The sequence below is a fragment of the Ruditapes philippinarum genome, unplaced genomic scaffold, assembly GCF_026571515.1.
Source record: "Ruditapes philippinarum isolate M1 unplaced genomic scaffold, ASM2657151v2 ctg1197_1_1_1_1, whole genome shotgun sequence".
In the NCBI taxonomy this organism is placed as follows: Eukaryota; Metazoa; Mollusca; class Bivalvia; order Venerida; family Veneridae; genus Ruditapes; species Ruditapes philippinarum.
The window spans coordinates 69,042-85,898 of NW_026859020.1; positions in this window are offsets into that span (position 1 = coordinate 69,042).

Consider the following 16,857-nt stretch of genomic DNA (forward strand, 5'->3'; position numbering starts at 1 on the left):
GACAATAAGCGTCATTTTTCCCGGCATCATTTCCAAGAACAAATTTTGCCCCTCCGATTCGGAAAAGAAAATAGCCCGTTATTTTTTTAATTTCTGTACCATTTCCTTTTTGGGGTTATCACCAGTTTTTTCCTACGGGGGAAAAATATAACTTTCCACAGAAATATGGGATCTTTCGTTCCCCAGTTTTTATAAAGCGTTTTAATCAAACCCTTTGCATAACCTTGGAAGTTGTTTGGTTTTTTAGAGCGGGCCTTTCAGTTTTTGCCAAAGCCTTTATTTCGTTTTTTCTGGGCGGTTTTTAACTATCCTTTGGTTCTACGTTCCATGAAATTTTAAAAAAGTTTCAGGGTTTACATCAAACCGGGGAAGAACGGAAAGGGGGCAAAAACTCTACCTAATCCTGGTTCTTATTTTATTTATGAAATGCCAATAAAAATCTTAAAATTTCTTCCCATTGTCCCAATTTTTCCTTTTGGCCACCAGTTTTCCCCAAGTCCCCCGAAAAAAGGACTACAGTTTTAAAGCGGAAAATTTTTTGCATCCGTTTTTGGCAATGCCCCGAAGCAATATGCTTTAACCGTTTTTCTTTCCTTCTACAAATTTTAGTTTTTTCCATTGTTGATCCTTTCACAAGAGGATTGTGAAAAAAACTTGAATTGGTTTCTTAAGCAATAAACACTTACTTGTAATTCGCAAAATATGGCAACGTCAAATCAGTAAAGATTTAATTTCCCTGTCGAAAATAAATTTTTGGTTTTCGTTTTTGAAAGAAAAATGTTTAAAGTATTGCTTCATTTTTTTATCCTAATTTTAAAGTAAATATTTTTTTTATTCCTATTTTCAACAATGGGGAAAAATTGAATTTAAAGAAAATATATTGCTCTTTCAGTGAAGGAGAGTTTTTAAATAACACATTTTTTATTGTAATTGCCCCATGGACAAGGGTTTACACTTACGCCGAGTTCGGTTTGTTGCCTAAAGGTTTATTCTTTTTTCAGTTTTTTTTTGTTAACAGGTTAACTGAACAACCACTGGACACCGGGGTTGAAATGTGGACGAAAGGTTTTTCTTTTCTGTTCCCCTAAAGAAGAGACCTTTTCTTAAGGATTTATTTATTTTTTCTGGAATTGTTGGTTATACATTCTAAATATAGTTTTTGAAATAAACGAAAATCACATTTTTGAACTTTGGAACTTTTGCCCGTTGGTAAATCTTTTTTGAATAGTAATTTGGTTTTTTTTTACTTAAGTTTTTTGCCATTACTTTTGTGGATTCTCTATTATTCAAAAGACAAAATAGCCCCATGATATGAAAACGAGAATGGACCCGCCCATGTGGGAGTTTAAAAACAAACGTAGAAAATAGTAACACGATAAAATGCATTACAACCAACAAGCCATTGAATCACAGTCCCCAATTTTTCTTGAACAAAACATTTCAAAAAGACGAATAACATGATTAATCAATTAATTATATTAAAATATTTACAATTACTCCTGGTAATAGCCCAACATCCGGCAAGAATTCTATGACGGGGGCCATATATCTTTATAGTCGTCCATATTATTGAATAGCTTAACATAAAAGCTTTAGTTTTATTACGATTACATTTTGAAGATATTTCCAATTTTTTCCTTCACTGTCCAGGACCTTACTTCTTTTATTACTATCAGTTATTCTGCCTTATTTGGGCAACATATGCCATCATGTTAATCTGTTTTTAGATTTTAATGTGTGTCCCTTTTTTTTTAATCTTAAAATCGCCCTACAAAAAAACGCCTGTTTTGGGAAAATCTTGCAGCGGTCCTGCCCGGCGTGCAATAATCATGCAATTTAACATCGCCAATGACCACATCCGATAAAGAAATAGTTCCCCAAATCAGCCCTATCGTTTTTTAATTTCAGTTTTTTGAAACAGAGGAACATTTATATTTTGGCATATTTCTACCGAATTTATGTTTCAAACCAATAAATTATTCCCGTTTTTTTCTTCCTCTCCTTTTACAATGGTTTTATTGGTACAGTTTTGATCAAACGATTTTCGACAGTTTCTCTTGAACTCCAATAATAAATTAACTATTTTTGTCAGATATGCCCAGTTTTTCCAACCAGAAAATACTGCCAAATTAATAATAGAAAATAGATGTTTTTAATAGTGTTGTTAATGTGGTTCTAACTGAACGAATTTATATTCCAGTATTCAGGAAAACGTTTTACCGTGGTATAATGAAACAGGATTTTTTATATTTTTTTTATCCAACGGGTGCCACTGTTGTTAAGCCTTGAAATACCCTATCATACCTAAACCATTGCACAGGTTCTTTTAAATATATATGGTTTTTACGTATAAATTACTCTTTACAGAATAACCTACTTAAAATTGGGCCCGCGTTGAGGCGGTACCCTTTTTCACCAGCATACAACTCGAGTGAATCCTGAATAGTGCACGTTCATTGGACAGGGCTTAGCTTAAGTCAATCCGAGCCCTGCCAACAATTTTCATTTTGCCGTTTTTTTGGGCGAATATCTTAGGGGTTCCCTTGATTTTCAATTTCCCTCCGGTTTTTTAGTATTGCTAACATGAAAACCACAAATAGATTTTTCATAATCCATTTACCGGTGAAAGGAGCAAAAATTTCATTTTCTTTTTACAAAATCAGAAAACCAACATTTACGAACATTTAAAATCACTTTAATAGCGCAAAACCGGACAGTTTAAAAATCATTTTAAATATTCCCATTTGTTGGTTTATGTAATCAGCTACCACGCTAAAACTCACCATCTCCTCATTTCATGTTTTAAACGTAATTATAGAAAGAGGAAAAAAAACGGGATTAGGCATGGGTTTTGCTTTGGCAAAAATTGCAACGGAAATTTCCTATCTGCCTTCCAAACGTTCCTTTCGGACTTGGAGGGTGCCCCAGAAATTGGAAACAATTGAAGAAAATTTAAAGATTTTTGGTTCATTCAAATTAATAAAAAAATTAATTTGACAGAAATTTAGGTAGTTTGCCTTCCGTTACTCCGGTTGATGGTAAGGCCTGAAACCTTTTAATCATGACGTTAAAGACCCCAGAAAAAATAACGCCCAGAAAACCGAAAATAGCTTTTTTTGCCAACTGAAGCCCACCTCAATTAACAAGCAAAACTTTCCCAGGTTTATGCAAGTGTTTGGGAAAAATAAACGGCCATTTATATAACGGTCCTCTCTCTCTGTGAAAAAACTTAATATTTTTTTCCCCGTAACTGGTTGTGCATCATCCCCCAGACACTTGGGTACAGAAATAAAATAAAGTTTTAACGGCCCTATTTTTCCTTTTTTTAACGAAATCCGAGGCCAACAATTTTGTCTTGGAAAATTGATGCCGAAAATGAACGTATAAGTCGGGTGGGGTTTATTGGCCCACACTGAATACAGATCACCGGTGGTGTTCCAAATATTAATGTGGTAAGTTTTCCCCAATAATAAATTCGGTGGGTAACAACCATTATAGTTAGAACAGCGTGCCGTGTCCCTTGAAAGAAGCCCTTGGTTCATGACCAGAAAGTTATTTTGTGAAAAAAATTCCTCCCAAAAGAAAAAAAAAAACAATAGAAGAAAAACGGTTAAGTTAATTGTAACCTCTTTAATCTTCCAGAAGTTAACAATGAGGAAAATGATGCAACAAATCCTTTTCTTCGCAATTTTTAACATAATTTTTACAAAAAGAACCAATAAAATTGTTTTTTCTGGCTATTTTAAACCAAATATTTTCCAAGCCTACTTGAATTTTTTTCCGAATTTCAGCTTTACATATATCATTGCCTTACGCTTTTTCCAAGTGGGAAAGATAGCGGGGGTTCAGTTTTTTAGGATATGATTTTTATGGGATTGTAATTTTCTTTTGTCCTATTTTCCGGTTTTTTTTTTTTTTCCCCTCTTTTTCTTTTTTAAATTGACAAACTCATACTTTGAATTTTTTGCCCTTTATTTGTTATTGTACGTTTAATTTAGTTTAAGTCCCAGTTTTTTTTTTTCCAAATTAAGGGAATGGGTCCAGAAATTATTGTCAATAAATACAACACGAGAAAAATGAAATTCCCCATCCTATTTTAAACCAAAAGCGGGTTTTATTTGGCCTGCTTATATAAGACGATAACCAGATTTCCCTGGTGGGTATGGACCAATATCAATTCAAAAAAATAAAAAAATATTCCCCCTTTTGTTTTGCCGGTTAAATTCCAAAATTTTATAACTAATGGCACAACATTTTACATCCGTGATAGTTTGTAGTAAAGTAAAAATTATCATTTTAAACACTAAATGGGGTCCAGTAATAGAATCCCTCCTTAAAAAAGTCAGATTGGTTTTCAGTCATCATTTAGAAAAATATCCGAGGAATCAACCAACAAAATTTTGAAAACATTTTCATTTTTTATTAATTTCTTTGTAAAGTCCCAAATGTTTTAATTATGTTATAACTGTATGGTGTCCAACCCAATTTTGTGAAAACTGGGTATAATTTGAGTTTAATCTTGGTCGCTTTCATCGATACTAATTTGGGTTCAAATATTCCAAAAACACCGAAAAAATCCATGCACGGGACATTTTTTGGTCCAATTCCAAGAAGGGCTTACCCTATAGGTTTTTTTTTTTGCCAAGTAAGAAAAAGAATATTGTTAACATTAAAAATTATTGTTACATTGTCCCTTAGCACAAATACAATTATTTCTTACCTTTTTTCGATAGATTTAAATGATAATTTTGATAGTAAAAGTATAATTTAAATGTATTACAATATATATACTCCATTGAAGAAGTATTTCCAAATAGGCTAGAAAATACTGTTTTAACTACAAATTGAAAATGAAGGCCCATTGGGGTTTTTTTTTCAATTCCCCCAAAGGGGGTCCAAATTTTTTTTGTCCTTTTCTTCTTTTAACATTATTTTTGTATCTCCATGTCCCCATTTTGGAAAAGAAAAAATGGTTTGTTTTAATTTTGATTTTTTTTTTAATTTATAGTGGGTAATTTTAATTGGCTAAGTTATGCTTAAATCTAGTAATAATATGGGTACCTGAAAAATATTTTCAAAGTGGTAATAATAATCAAAACTAGAAAACGGTAAAGTTATTTTCCATATTTTTTAACAAGATCAGTCAAATATACTTTTTTAAAATTTAGGGAAGGTTTGAAAACAGGCAACTCAAATTTTGGGTAATTTAAAGAATTTTTTTTAATTAGGGCTCCTAAAGTAAGAAAAAATGGTTTCAGACACGTGGGTAAAAAAATGGGTGGGGTAGGGTACCGTTTTATACAGAATTTCCATGATTTTTTTTTTTTTTATAGATTTTAGTGGAAGCCATAATTTGCTAATTTGTTGGAATTGTTTAGCTTGAATGGGTACTAAAATTTGTTTTCCTTAACCCCAAAAATAATGGGAAAAAAAACAATTTTTTCCATTAGAAAATGTTTATTGCAGAATTATTTTAAAGTTCCTCATTTCCCAAAAAAAGGGCCCCACTTCATAACATCCTAGCTTTTGAGTTTCAGAAAGTGGCCATAACTTGGATTTTCCGTACGGTAAACTTTGGTTTAAATTTTGCATACAGGTTTTTGGTTAACTTTAAGTAAAAATTCCCGGTCCTGAACTATGGATTTCAATTTTTAAAGTTCATTGAATAGTGCATTTAGGGTTTCTATACCTTTTACAGTAAGAAATATACGCACTCAAACTGGAAACAATAAGTAAAATATTGAATTTCCCTTCGGCCGCTAATTGCGCCCCCTCATGAAATTCCCAAATAATTTTTCATATTTGGATTGGTTTTTTTTTCGGCTTTATATCTTACTACTACTTTTCCCCAAAATGTTCCGTTTTAAAGTTATTTCCTTTAAACTAGACACGTGACCTTATAAATGTGATCCCTTATTAATTGTTCGCCTTTTTTTAATCTTTTTCCGCCGAACCATTTTTATTCCCCCCAAACTATCGTTTCTGGTGTACTGCCAATTTGAAAGCAACCCACAGTATGTGATCGGAGTGGTGGTGACTTAAAATAGAACATATGAAGTTTCATTTGTTAAAAGCTTTTAAGAAAATTATGCCGTTACTTTAATCCTTCAAGTTTCCCCTTACAATAAGAAATCAATTAAACAAAATCAATTAGAACCGTTTATGAAAACAATTTTGGCGGATATTTCTAAATCTAAAATCTAAACCATTTTCATTATAATTAAGTTTTGAATTCCTGCTATAGTAAGTTGGTTTTAGGGGAAGGGGAAGGGGTATAAACCTGAAAAGCCGAGCCTTACATTGCAATGTGGGCGTTTTTTTTTCGACGTTCTTTATGGGGAATTTCTCTTTTTTCCATTTTCAGCACTTTAATGGGAAACAACATTTTTTGGCAAAATTTCTTCCCTTGCTTGGGTGAACTTCCTTTTAAGTGACCTTTCCTTAACTTCCAATAAAGTTTTTTATGTGGTTTCTGGCATGCGGGTTATTATTTGATTCCAACATTTTTTATGGCTACTTGGGCATGATAAAATTATTTTCACAACCGTTTACTGATATACCTTATAGCATCCACACCCCGGTTGACAAGCTGCTTGAAATTAAAGGACTTACTTATCTTAACCGTTCTGGTTACTTTCTAAATTATAAAACTAAAAAAAAAAATTCAAATATTTTATCAACACAACACCCTACCTTTTGAAATTTATTTTAAATTATATTGTTTTAGTGTATGTTCATTCTTACGTGGATTCAGTGTTTGCAAAGACTTTTAGTCCCCTATTTATTTTAAAAAAGGAAACAGTGGGGTGTTTTTTTATAACTGCCAGTTATCTAATTGTGGGGATAACAAATTTTTTTCTGTTATGTACAGTTCCACATTATCAATGAAACCCCTGGGAATTAAAATAGAGTTTATCCCTTCAGATATTCAAAAAACAATATATGTTATATAGTTAATAAACTCTACTTACAGAAAGCTGAATGTCTAAATTATAAAACAAAATTACAAAACTACGCGGTTTAATTCGCACATGTTCCTAATAATTTGCATACTTTAACCTATTTGTTTCTTTTAGTTGTTTTATTTGTTTAAGCAAATTGTTTTAATTTATTACGAGTAGAGCAGTAAAGTCCCGAAATTGCGGGCCAATAAAAATAATTGGATTTTTGGACATTGGCGTTTTTGTCCCCCCCTCCTCGGCAGCTAGTCGGTTTTCTCTTGTGGGGGATATTGGTTTAATTACAGGTTAATTATTCCAGAAAGGCCCTAGTTTTTACATTAAATTTGACCCCATTTTGAAATTTGATCAACATCGGTTTTTAATCTTTCATGTTAAAAATACCTGGGCCCATTTTTGGAACGTTTGACCTTTGATCCTGAATTTTAAACAATTTTGGAAAAAAAAAAATGGTTGAATTTGTGGATTCAATAATAGGGTGATTTAACAGTTTGCAAAATTTAAAACTTGGATATGCATGTTAAAGTAAAAGAACCACACTTTTAAAGAATCAAAATATCCCCACAGGCTCCATTTACTGTTTTTTAAAAGGTCCGACAGGCCCCAGCTCAAACCCGAAACGTTTTGAACAGAACCCTTGACACCGTCCTTGGGATCCGTCTTTTTGTAAAAATTCCCAATTCTTTTTTTAACATTTTAAACACGAAGTTGGGACAATCCCCCCTGCCTTAGTCCATCAGCTGGTTTTGGACTTTGAATCTCCACATGAATTTGGAAAAATAAGAATCACATTTACATCAAACTTTGAGAATTTGAAAGTAAACTGCGAATTTTGTTGAAGATTTTAAACGCAACGCAATATGGATGAAGACGGATTGCTGAATTCCAAGGTTTCCCGCCAAGATTTTTTACTAGCTAATGAATTATGTAAATGTTTGCAAAGAAACAAAAATGGAAAATTTTCCCAGTTTAATCGGGACCACTCGGATAACCTGAAATTTATCCGGCTGGAGGTAGATCAAGATTTGGTAATTTTTTTTTCTATTTTTCCATTTTCTGCTTCTGGGCTTAGTGGTAAAAAATCTTTAAAATAAATGAACCAAAAGGCCGAATCAAGGAATTTCCAAGCTAAGGGCGTAATAAAGGAAAGGCACGTGGTAAAAGCAATGTTAAGGTTTATGAAAAGTTACAATTCTTAGCCGAGTTTTTTTGGGCCCGTTTTACCTTTTGGTAAATAGGTTTCATTTTGTTTGTTGCTAAGAAACATTTATAAGGTACAGACCCCTTTCCCAAGTAGCCCCAAAATGAATTAATTATTCACAATCAAGCAGTCCCGGGGATAAGAGGAATATGTTCAGCCTCCCTTTACAGCTCAACGGAATTCAATACTTTTTTTTATGTTTTTTTTGTTTTGTTTTGTTTTTTGTTTTTCTTCTTCCGGTGTTTTTAAGCAAAATTAAAGGTTTCACAATTATCAAGAGCGATTCATAAGTAGAATAGTTTTTTTTACTTTTTTACTTTTGTTTCTGAATTAATCCGAAGACATTAAAAGATTATAATAAGTTTTTTATGGTTATTTTCAGAAATCTTTAAAATAAATGAAAAATGCCATATTTCTTGGTTTAGGAAAGAAAAAATATCCAATAGCTTTAAAAGACGTTGTTTTAAAGGCATAGTATGGCCATCAAAACGGATTCAATGTTCCCTTTTAGAACGGAAGAAAGGGGAAAACAGAGTTTTAAAATGTTTAAATAAATGGTTTTATAGAGCATGGTTTTAGATTGCGTAATTTTTCTGAACAAAGGTTGTGGCTAAAATGAAATTATTTATCATAAAAGTAGAAAACAAAGGTAAAGTAATTTTGAACTTCCATTCAAAATACTAAAACCTTTAAACCCTCCCTAGGATGGCCCAAACGCGGGCCCCGCAAAAATATCTTTTTCAAGTTGATTGGTCCATTGAGTTATTATTTTTTTTATTTAGAAACTTCAGAAATAAGACAACGAAAAACAAAAAGCCCTTTTTTCAAGAAATAGTTTAAAAAGAAATTTTTGCACAATGGGCTTTAACAAATAAATCCCAGTTTTTTTTAACAATTCGAAGATAAATTTACGAATAGGAAAACATTTCTACAGTTAAACAAAAGAAAAAGCAGACTAAATCAGTTTTTCCATAGATTAAATGTTTTCCTTATTTTTACGTCCCATAAAAAATATTACTTATTGACCGCTTTTTATGTTGTTTTCAAATGGTTTTAGAAATCCTGAAAAATATCTTTTATTTGGTAACTTTCTTTTCTTTGAAGAATTGCAGACACAAGGTCCCCCCGAAGTTGTTTTTTCAAATCCGTCCCCTGCCAGTCATTAGCTGCATCCCCTCTTAGCGGGCCCTTCAAAAGCTAATATTAGAACTTCCGGTGGAATAAAATAATTCGGCAAATTTCCCCCACCTTCTCTTTGAGCGCTTTTGGTCACCATTTCTATCTTGGTGGCACTGTGAACTTCATGGCGAAACTTATTCCTTTTTCCCAACTAAATTCATCATGTTGAAATTTGAACGCGGTTGGCCTCCGGGACAGCCTTTTGGCTACGAGTTTCTTTACTACAATAGACAGAACGTGGGTGGTGGTGCTTCCACGTTACAAGTTCACTGCAAAGTCCCACTGCTTTGTCCGTTTTTTTTTACGCCCTCCCACTGAGATGTCCCAGAATTCAAAAAACGGAATCCTCCTCACTGTGCACAAAAATGGTTATCAGGATTTTACAAAAAGAATGTCCCGACCGTGTTGCCCGCAATTTGTAGCAAACAAGGTCGGGGTAATCCTCGAAATAATTTATACCAAGTTTTTCCTGCCCAGTAAGGTTTTGCGATACCGGGTCTCTTAATTAAAAGAAAATTCATCAGAGCCATCCGTAGTTTTTTCAGAAGCAAAGGGTTGTGTCCACTTTGGGGTAGGCGGAATAATCGAAAGGCCGGATCAATCTTTTAAAACAGGTCATTAAAGTTTGAATTTGTTCCCGAAAACTTTTTCCATTGGGGTCAATCTACAAGCAGATTGCAATGTAGAATACAGGGGTTCAAAACTGGCAGCAATATCCACGTGCCATGGTTCCGCCCACCCAGCGTGGCACAGCATTGGTGTTTGCAATTCTCCCAGACGTTAATCAACTCCTGAAAATGAAACAAATGTAATTCTCCATGTATTTTGGGTATTTGTTAGTATTCCCTTGATTAACAAAATGTCAAAATAATAACGCATCTGACATGTTTTGGGGAATCCCAATAATACATTATCTCAACTGTAAAATAGCCTTAGGTACTAAACATTTATTGTGTTGAACTGAAACGAAATTTCTTTAATATGTAACGTCCATAATGAACAATGAATTAAATATGCCAAACCCTAAGTTGTTTTAATTTACATAAGGGGATATTTCTCGTATAAAAGAACCAAAAAACCCCACCTTCCTTCCGGGGGTTTTGGTGAGCCTAGCCTTTTAACCGGACAAGGGTTTTTGTGGGGTGCCTTCAAAAACGTTTCAATTTGTGGCCAGGTGTGGGGGGAATGTTAAGAAAAACAACTTGCCCCGATGACGTTTTGTCGTACCCCCAAAGAATTTCCCAGGCCAAGTTCTCGGGGACGAGAAACTTCTCGGAGGGGAGTAACAATGTAAACGAAAACGTTGGGGAAGAAACGTCAAATGAAGCAATTGATAAATATGCAAAAACTTTAGTTTTTGTTTTTAAATTAACCCAATAAGGGGAAATTAATTTCCTTCGTATTAAGGCACAAACCACTTCTCGGTGGGTGAGCCTTAGATTTTCACCGACAGGGGGTTTTGTGTTGCCCTTCAAACGCGTTTTACAATTTATACATAGTCACAGGACGTACCCTAAACGATTTAAACTGTCCGACGTTTTATTTTTAAATATCTTGGTTTGTAAAATTAGGAATCCACTTACGCAGGACATTTGACGCTAAAAAGGTAAAACACAAATGAAAATAAGGCGTTGAAAAAATTTTTACATTATACAATGAGAAGCCAGTTTACTTTTATAATTTTGATAAACCAATAAACCCAAGAAAAAATTGAAAAGGAATTAAAGAAAAAGTACATTAATACTTGCCCCAAGCCGACAAAAACTCATGACTGTATCAATCCTTGACAAAGTAACAAGGCTGCCTATGCCTCGAGCAATATCCCTTCTCAGTGGGCTAACCGGAGTTATCCAACCGGAAAATGGACCGCTGTTAACAACACCACTTCCTTGACCTAGGCGATAGATAACAATTAATATAGAATTGAATATAATAATTCTATATGGTTTATTTATTGGCATATATTCAATCAGGGTAAATAGTTATGTATTTATAAAACAAGTGTACAACTCTCAAGTTTAAAATAATGTTTCACATTTCACATAATTTAAATGGGATGTTTCTTCCCCTCATAGCGGAGGTTTGGTAAAAGTAACCTTTTATGTTTCTAAATTAAAATTCAGTAATCAAACCTGTACCATAAACAGCATCGGTTTTATTTATTCCGCATTTCCACCTAATCTACTTAATTTCTTCAAATCGGATAAGTAAGAAATACTGAAAACAATGCTTGTCCAGATATAATTAACAGTAATATTCCCGTCCTAAATCATGTGAAACGATTATTTGGGCTCCTATCCTAATTGTTTCATATTTAGTGCAAAAAAGAGATTTTCATAACCTAAATTGTTTCATCATCCAACATGACTGATTAGTGCTGGTCCCTCCATCTCCATATTGGGTCCCGTCAATAGAACCCTATCCCAAATACTGTAATGAATACAGTTGTCCAACAACTCGTTCCCCCCCCCCCCCGGAGAAGCTTCCCTCAAACCTGTTCATGTAGAAAATATCAAGCGGCTTTTATCTTCCGAATGCAATCGCGAAACTGTTCCCACCGCTTTAGTGCTGAGTCTTATTTTGAAAACCAAAATTGATCAGCCTTTTAAAGGTTAAACCCACCCGTTTTTTTTTTTCCAAGAAAATCTTTTTAGACACACTTAAGTTTAAAGTTTGACAGGCTCCTATTCTTTTGCTTTGAGTAAATCTTAATTTTTTCGTCTTTTGAATAAAAAATACTTACAACTGATGATAGATATTTAGAAATAAATAAAAAGCTTGACAAGCCCACTGACAACATTCATGAGGTTATGGGTTAAAACCATTCATTTCTAAATCTTAACTATTGTTTCTATAAAAGCATTCGTGGTTTAATCAGTAATGTATTCTTTATTCATCATAGTTACTTAAGAAATGTTTTCAAACAATATCTGTATAACGTCTTATCGACTCTGCTTGGCCAATCAGATTGATTCGAAAATTTTCGTGCTTTTTTTCACGCTTAATTTTGTGTGTGTACATGTGCTTACTTTATTCTATTGTAATTACAATTGGTTTATATTTTTTTTTTGTAAATTTCCTTAAATCTTGCCCCATTTTCAATTATATTATCGTTGGAATGTTCCGAGTAGAACAGAAATTTGGATTTTAATCAACCGGATTTTCCCTTTTCAATTGTAAGCTATTTATGCTAATTGAACTTTTTTTTAATCATTAAGTAATCTTACATTGCAAGAAACGCCCTGTGCCATGGGAGAAAAGCAACACCACATGGTGCTCCCGTTACTCCGTTAAAAAAAGCTTGGCCTCTGTGTACCCGTTGAGAAGCGCAAGTCCCTTATTGTTAACATCCTGGTTTTTTAAATCAAAGTACTTAAAGCAAACTGATGAAGACCGAAAATTTTTAAAATAACTATAAATTTCTTAATTAAAAAGGAACCATTTTCCCCTTTAAGCCCGGAAAAAATATGGTATTTCAAATTTGGGTTCTCGATCAGCTCAACTAAGGATGTTTGTGCAACGTTGGGAACCAAACCAAAACTATGTTATTTATACATATTTTAAAAAGGATAACTGTCCCCCATTGGCGTAAAAATCTTGCAAATTTTTTTGGTTTTTTTCCATTTGAAAAGAACGTGCAATCAACGAAAAAAGACGTGATATTTCCTAGTTAAGAATAAAAAATGAATTCAAACTGGTTAAAACATTTTATACCCACAAATCTTTAATATTGTAAAGCAAATCCGACCTGTACATTATTTGAAGCCTGAAATCTGGTGGTCAAATATCAAATTCAATAACTTCAAGCAAAATAAAAGTAGCTTCTGTCCCATTTGTTTTTACTTTCTTAGAAAAATGCGGAAAAAATTGGAATAAAGAAGCACATGTTAACAATGTTTTATTAAAAAAACTTTACATCAATACCAAAATTTTTTGGTTTTTTTTAAGGCAAATTATGGGGAAATTCCCCTCCTCTCTTGCCCCCCCCCCCAAAAGCTAAGAGTCCGGGGTAAAATTCCCGCCTTTGTTTTCTGAAATCCAGAAGGAAGGCCCTGTGTCCCATGTCAAAAAAAGCGGTGGCCCCAATCGGTCCCCCTACGGATAAATCTTAGCACTTCTTTTTTTTCTCTTTGTGGCAACGTCAGCGACCTTGGTAATATTTCCTTAAGTCAGCATCTCAAACGGGTTGGGTCCCTCCAGAAAATCCGTTAAAATTGGTTTTAAACCCTCCAAAAGAAAAAAGGTGGATACCCCCTGGGGAAGGGCAACCAAATATAGGCCATTTTCCCTTTTGGCAATTAATAATTGACGGTCAAAAGGCTGTCCATCATTTTGTTCAAAGGCAGAAGTGGAACCAATCAAACCACGAATTGGTTTTAATTTTCTTGCTCAGTATCTGCCTCCTACTCCCTCTTCCCCAGAACTGTAAGTGCTCCATCACTTAGGAATGACTTTTTCGACTTTTGGTTCGGGTTAAAAGAATTCAACTAGTACAAAGATAACCATCAAATCCTTTTGTCATATTCTACCAATTCGCATTTTCCTACACGTTAATTTATCGAAATGAAAATTGGGCTTTATGATACCACTAATAAAAATATAACATATTATCAAAGTTACTCCTCATTCCAAGAAAAAATCCACACAAAAACAGGATAAAGCCTTTTTTTTAAAAAAAAAACGCAATTGTTTTTTTAACCAACCATGTTAACCTGTTAAAGAATGAAAATCGGGTTTTCCAGCCAATACGTGGCTGATTTATATTAACCCATTGGAAAATTATTTCGTGAAATCCAATGCACCATACGTGGTGGTATTCCTGAAATTTCGTCCGCCGATATTGTCATAAGCTTAACAAGTTTTTTGCTGGATAGTTTTTTTTGCACTGTTGTAGTCTGTTTGGAATACAGCACTTCAACACTGGGTTCCTTTGTGGAACGCATTCCGTTCAATCTGTAAGTTTATGCTAATGCTTAATGTTTTTTAAAACCCAATTTTCAAAATTATAGAGATAGCTTTAAGTAATTCGTGAAGGACCTCTAGGTTTTAATCCAATTTTGCGCGCGTGGAAGTTAAAGCAATATTAAATTCAATAATAAATAAAATAAGAATAGCAAGTCAGTAAAGTGCAGAGAAATTGGCTTTTTAAAGGGTAAAAATATTCATCAATACATTGTAAGAATGGAAGTTTTTCTGAAACAATTGTTCCAATAGACCTTGTAAACATTTTCCTAGAAACTTTTCGCGATTTTTTTTAATGAGGAATTGTCGCAAAAGTAAGGCCCAACTCAATAACCTTTGGTTCCTAAAAATTCTACGGCGTCAACAACGAATTATTTACATACAAAAAGTTTTTAATTAACTTTCAATGTAAGATCTAATAACATTTGAAACCAATAGTTTTCCATTATCAAAAATAGAAAACGTCCCTTAGAATGATTTTTTAAATAACTGCAAAGTTTAAATAAAAAAGATTACAACTACATTTGGAAGAGAACGGTTTGTTCCAAGAGACTTGTTTTCATCAACCTGCATGTTTTTTTTGTTCAATTTTTTTTAGTCGCGCCCCACCCCAAACCACATCATTATCATACATATTTTTAGATGGTTAAACCAACCCAAGAGTAAAAAATAACTTCATTTGTATGAACGCGCCCATCGCGGCTTTCTTTGTGAATAGAAGCATTTTAGGCAATGTTTTTGTTAAAAGTAATCTTAACTGTAAACCTTTCTTTGCCAACCGGACCAATGGTTTTTCATTTCCCAATCCATAAAGGTTTGGGAAAACTATGCTTATATTTTATGAAAATGATATTTTTAGTATTCAAAAGCTTGCAACCGTTCCCCTTCCAGAATGAGGCCAAAGAAAAAAAAACAACAATATTTTTTGATAATCAAACTGAACAAGAAATGTACAAGATTTTAGGAAAAGTATAAAGAATTTCAAATTCCTAGTAATAAATTTACCCATTGTTAGTGCAATTAAATTGACCGATTTTTTCAAAAGTACTTACAACTTATTCCCTAAACTTGCTTAGTAACGCAGTAAGGGGCTTTTTTGCTTTTATTTTGACGCTCCTTTTAATGGTTTATTTACCATGGATTGGTAAGTGCCCCATTGATAATGTGTAAACTGTATTCCCTTTGAATAACTTCCACAATATAACTGGTAAATACATTTTTCCAAAATTGGCAAAGGAATGTGGAAGGCGTTGTTTTGCGCTTTATAAGTTACATTTAACTTGCAAAATGGTTTTTTACTTTCCGCACTAATTAATAGGATCCCACCTATTCCAATGAACAGATGTCAAGATGCGGGAAAAGGTTTCCCTCGGAATTCCCGTTGATAAGAGAACAAATTTCAACCATGTCTTAGTAATTTACTTTGCTAAGTTTCTGGCCCCTACCAGGCTTCCCAAAATCCTCAAACGTACACACCACAAGTGGCTTATTTCATTTGAAATGGCAAAAGTCCTAGAGGACTTAACCCTAGTGTTTCCCGGCAAGAATACGGGGGGAAAAGTTGGGGTGCATGTTTTCCCGAAAGCCCAAAATATTCCGGTCAAAAGTTGTCCCGAATTTTGGAAATTTATTTATCCACACCACCCGTGGGCCGATTTTGCGACTCCGTAAAATTATGGTAAATTGCCACGACCCGTGCATATATTTTTTGGGAACGTAACGTCATTTGCGTTTAAACAAAACAATAGTGGTAAAGACGCCGCTAAATGTAGCGTCCTACTATAGACGCCGTCAAGATGACCTCTTATTTCAACTTTAACGGTCTTTTTTTTTTGGGTTAAGTTGATCAATAGAATTAATAAATAAAATAGATAATATAATTTGTGTAAGTTTCCATTACCTGGGATTTATTGCACTCGTTTTTGATTAAATAATATTAGTGGGCTCGCCAGAGGGCTTCGCAATAATAAATTTTTAATTCACTTGCAATAAAATTCCCCCAGCTAATTGGAACTACACTTCCATTCAATATCCTCTAATACAAAAGTTATAGTTTTGTTTTCTGCCTTTTATCTGATGTGGTAAAAATTAATTATTATAGGTTGAAAACACACATGTTTTTGCCAGCGTTATTTCCTGCTTTCCTATTATAACGCTCGTGATCAATTCTTTTTGTATAATAAATATATTGGGGTGATAGTGAACTAAATTTATGTTTCAAAAGTTGTAAGTTTTTTATCCCGCGTAGCCAAAAGAATCACAATGGGGTTGGTTTTGCTCCCTTTAAACAAATCAGCCTTAAATAGGAAATTTAGCATTTGTAATTGGTTAATCCATTCATTTTACAATGGTTTTTTAAACCGTGTTTTTCATTTATGCCAAAGCAAACTTAGTGTTTCCTTTTGATAGAAATTAAAGAATACCACTGGTTATTTTTGAAATAATTTCCTGGTAATTTTCTGTTGTCCCATACAAATATTGAAACTTTTTGTAAACATTTGCCCAATGCAAAGTGCAGAGGTAGTTTACCAAGGTCAAAAGAGCAGTTTTTTTTTC